The sequence below is a fragment of the Schistocerca cancellata genome, chromosome 1, assembly GCF_023864275.1.
Source record: "Schistocerca cancellata isolate TAMUIC-IGC-003103 chromosome 1, iqSchCanc2.1, whole genome shotgun sequence".
Taxonomy (NCBI): Eukaryota; Metazoa; Arthropoda; class Insecta; order Orthoptera; family Acrididae; genus Schistocerca; species Schistocerca cancellata.
The window spans coordinates 244,436,840-244,441,894 of record NC_064626.1 but is presented as its reverse complement, the minus strand read 5'-3'; the positions used below and the strand labels follow the sequence as shown (position 1 = coordinate 244,441,894).

Below are 5,055 nucleotides of genomic sequence, written 5' to 3'. Positions count from 1 at the left end.
CTGTCACTGAATGACCATCTTCAGTGCTACAGTTAGTACACCAAGCAATTAAAATATAGTCGCGTAAATGTTAACGCCGAAGTACAATTATATAAACTTCGTATATAAGTGGATGGTACATAACAGCAGCCGTTACTTGGCCTAGTGCCTCTTTGAGTATACATTTCATGAGTTCAAACTGCACAGACGCCGCTGGCTTATATGGCAGCTGGCCTCAGTGTGCGTCATACATAAGTATGAGTCCTGTTAACAAATGCAACAGAAGCCCCAAATAGCCTTTTTGAGGAAACACATTTTTTATCGATATACGAGGGTTGCTCAGAAAGTAAAGCACCGCTTTTTTTCTTCAACAATTCTTTCTTGAACGTAATGAGAATTACATACACGAATCAATGGTGTTTTATCTACACATCCTATTTTTCCACGTAATCTTCATACCATTCTGTGGCCTTCCTCCAGCGCGAAACAAAGGCGTGTATGCTCTGTCGGTACCAATCCTTGACCTGGTGGCGGAGCCAGTGCTTCACTGTGTGAATCACCTGCTCATCGTCCTCAAAATAGCTTCCACGAATGGCATTCTTTAATGGCCCAGACAAGTGGAAGTCCGAGGGAGCTAGGTCAGGGATGTAGGGGGGATGGGGTAACACTGTCCAATCCTGTTTAGCGATGTGTTTAGCGGTCCTGAGACTTACGTGGGACCCACCGTTATCCTGTTGCAGCAAAACATCTAGGTTGCTGTGGAGCCGAAGTCGCCGGAAGCGCGAGTTTTGTTGATGCATGCTTTTGAATTAATGATATCGCCTCTTGGCATCACATCAATGAGAAACACACCTTCACAGTCCCAGAATACGGTGATTATGACCTTACCAGTGGAAGCGGCTGCTTTGAATTTTTTCTTCTGTAGGGAGTGGGAATGGCGCCATTCGACTGTCGCTTTGTTTTAAGTTCAAAATGGCGAACCAGAGTTTCATCACCGGTCACAATCCAGGGCAAGAAGGACTCCCCCTCAGCTTCAAAACGTCGCAAAAAAATCAAGACAAATGTTTTCTCTGTGCCATTTGTGATCCACCGCTAGACACCGCGGGACCCATCTTACACACACTTTTGAATATCCAAGAGCGCAGATAATTGCATCCATACTTCCTTTGCTGATTAACAGATTCAGTGTCAATTGCCGAGTCGTAATGCGTCTGTCCTCCGAACGCCAATACCAGCTCGCTGCAACATGTCAGGTGTGACAACCGTAGATGGTCTCCCCGACCGCTGCAAATCGTGTATTTCCACCAAATCGCCTTCTGATGGTCTCATCTTCCGTGCCCAGCGACTAACTGCTGTCGACAGCAGATGCTCCATAGACTTTTCACAAGCGTTTGTGAGTACTCCCCACAGTTTCTTTCTCTGCAGTGAGAAATTCAATGACCACACGCTGCTTGTAATGCACATCACCTACAGAGGCCATTTTCAAACTGTCCTGCAGTTACGCTAGCTGTCGGAAGTTACGGAAGCTCGGCGCGCTCACTCGAGAGACTTCCGATAATATACAGGGTGATGAGTATTTAAACCGACAAACTCTGGGAAGTTGTAGGGGACATCAAAACAAATATTTTTCCCTAATGTCATTTTTTCCTATGAGGAGTATTTAAACCAGTAGAGGAAGATTTCTCTGGCAGCAAATTAATTTAACCAACAAACACTTTTCCATTTTTTATGACCAACTGACAACACATTAACACAACCCAATTTCAATACAGTAGATTTTCAAAAATGACACTATTGAGACGTAAACAAAGGTTACACCGTCGGATCGTGTTCTGTCTGACACGGGCAAAAGCCCTAGGAGTATCCTGAATTGTTCCTGCTGCTGCTACTATCCGGGCAACCAGATCCTCTTCTGATGCAACAGGAGTTGCTTAAACAAGGTTGCGCATCTCTCCCCACACAAAAAAGTCCAGAGGGGACATATCTGGGGATCGATCAGGCCGTGGTACAGGACCACCTCTGCCAATCCACGTTTCTGGGAACCGTCCGCCCAGGAATCGACGCACACGACGACTGAAATGTGCCGGCACCCCGTCATATTGGAACCACATGCATTGTCTTGTAGGGATCGGGACGTCTTCCAGCATTCTGGTAATGCTCTGGAGAGAAAATTGTTATAGTGCCTGCCATTTAATGGCCTAGGTAGCAGATGCGGCCCAATTAAACAGTCCCCAACAACACCGACCCACACATTAACGAAGAACCGCACTTGATGAGCGCTAGCAACTGTGGCATGTGTGTTATCCTCACTCCAAACATGCGAATTGTGCATGTTGAAGACTCCATCACGCCCGAACGTTGCTTGATCGGTAAACAACACAGAGGATGGAGATGTAGGATGGATTTCACACTGTTCCAGGTACCACTGCGAAAACTGTGCTCTGGGTGGATAATCAACTGGTTGCAGGTTGTGGACACAATGTAAGTGAAATGGACGTAACAATTGCTCTTGAGGGACTGTTCTTACATTCGTCTGATTCGTCCCCATGTTACGTGCAATTGCATGAGTGCTGATTGAAGGATCCCGCTCCACATGCTGCAAGACAGCTTCCTCAACTTGCAGCGTTCTTACCGTGAGACGGTGTCCTTGTCCAGGTAATCTGCTAACTGTCCCGGTCTCACGCACACATTGGTACACAGCAGCAAAGGTCGTATGATGCGGGAAACAGCGATTAGGATATTGTTGTTGATAAACCTTCTGTGCAGCTCGTCCGTTGTGGTGCGCTACATATTACGCACCAACCATATCAGTGTACTCACTCCAGGTGTATCGCTTCATTAGTAAACAGAAACAATGCACTACTACACTGGCAGACAGCAGTTGCCTACAACCGAAGAGCGTAATACGGCTTCTAACAACCGAAGAGCGTAATATGGCCTCTACCGGTTTAAATAATCCTCATAGGAAAAAATGACAATAGGGAAAATATTTATTTTGATGTCCCCTACAACCTCCCAGAGTTTGTCGGTTTAAATACTTTTCACCCTGTATACGTGACGTTTCGCATTCGTAGTATTGTTTTCGGCTGAGAAAAAAATGCGGTGCATTACTTTCTGGGCAACAACTACAATGGTGAGTGATGGTAAAGCAGTAAAAATTCTTTACAATCAAAGTGGTAGTAATGTGACCTATTAAACGTACATGCACGTAATTGCTATTCATATTGTATCAAAGAAATACATAGTGTATAAATGCACCTATAAACATTACAAGTCTATTGGTTTCTATAAAATTTAACAACAGCAGTTAAAAGAGGATTATATTAAAACCATGATTTTAAATACAGCATTATTTGCACCTAGTGGTACTTATGTGAACTAATACCGACTTAAAAGTTTGGAAGGTAGGAGACGAGGTACTGGCGGAACTACAGCTGTGAGGACGGGTCGTGAGTCGTGCTTGGGTAGCTCAGTTGGTAGAGCACTTGCCCGCGAAAGGCAATGGTCCCGAGTTCGAGTCTCGGTCCGCACACAGTTTTAATATGCCATAAAGTTTCATATCAGCGCACACTCAGTTTTTTTTTTCATCAGTCTACTTCATCTCAGAGTAGCACATGAAACATACGTATTCCAATCTCTGTCTTCCTCTACAGTTTTTGCCCTCTACAGCTCCCTCCAGTACCATGGAAGTCATTCCCTCATGTCTTAGCAGATGTCCTATCATCCTGTCCCTTCTCCTTATCAGTGTTTTCCACATATACCTTTCCTCTCCGATTCTGCGTAGAACCTCCTCATTCCTTACCTTATCAGTCCACCTAATTTTCAACATTCGTTTATAGCAACACATCTCAAATGCTTCGATTCTCTTCTGTTCCGGTTTTCCCACAGTCCATGTTTCACTACCATACAATGCTGTACTCCAGACGTACATCCTCAGAAATTTCTTCCTCAAATTAAGGCCGGTAATTGATATTAGTAGACTTCTCTTTACCAGAAATGCCTTTTTTGCCATAGGGAGTCTGCTTTTGATGTCCTCCTTGCTCCGTCCGTCATTGGTTATTTTACTGCCTAGGTAGCAGAATTCCTTAACTTCATTGACTTCGTGACCATCAATCCTGATATTAAGTTTCTCGCTGTTCTCATTTCTACTACTTCTCATTACCTTCGTCTTTCTCCGATTTACTCTCAAACCATACTGTGTACTCATTAGACTGTTCATTCCGTTCAGCAGATCATTTAATTCTTCTTCACTTTCACTCAGCAATGTCATCAGCGAATCGTATCATTGATATCCTTTCACCTTGTATTTTAATTCCACTCCTGAACCTTTCTTTTATTTCCATCATTGCTTCCTCGATGTACAGATTGAAGAGTAGGGGCGAAAGGCTACAGCCTTGTCTTACACCCTTCTTAATACGAGCACTTCGTTCTTGATCGTCCACTCTTATTATTCCCTCTTGGTTGTTGTACACATTGTATATGACCCGTCTCTCCCTATAGCTTACCCCTACTTTTTTCAGAATCTCGAACAGCTTGCACCATTTTATATTGTCGAACGCTTTTTCCAGGTCGACAAATCCTATGAAAGTGTCTTGATTTTTCTTTAGCCTTGCTTCCATTATTAGCCGTAACGTCAGAACTGCCTCTCTCGTCCCTTTACTTTTCCTAAAGACAAACTGATCGTCACCTAGCGCATTCTCAATTTTCTTTTCCATTCTTCTGTATATTATTCTTGTAAGCAGCTTCGATGCATGAGCTGTAAAGCTGATTGTGCGATAATTCTCGCACTTGTCAGCCCTTGCCGTCTTCGTAATTTTGTGGTCGATGCTTTTCCGAAAGTCAGATGGTATGTCGCCAGACTCATATATTCTACACACCAACGTGAATAGTCGTTTTGTTGCCACTTTCCCCAATGATTTAAAAAATTCTGATGGAATGTTATCTATCCCTTCTGCCTTATTTGACCGTAAGTCCTCCAAAGCTCTTTTAAATTCCGATTCTAATACTGGATCTCCTATCCCCTCTAAATCGACTCCTGTTTCTTCTTCTATCACATCAGACAAATCTTCACCCTCA

At 43.7% G+C, this 5,055-nt stretch overlaps 1 non-coding gene across 1 annotated transcript; it reads left to right on the top strand.

Annotated features, from left to right (window-relative positions):
* The first annotated feature begins 3,435 nt into the window (after nt 1–3,435).
* On the top strand, nt 3,436–3,511 carry Trnas-cga (transfer RNA serine (anticodon CGA)). Its single transcript has one exon. It is a non-coding gene; the product is annotated as a tRNA-Ser (tRNA).
* The last annotated feature ends 1,544 nt before the right edge of the window (nt 3,512–5,055 follow it).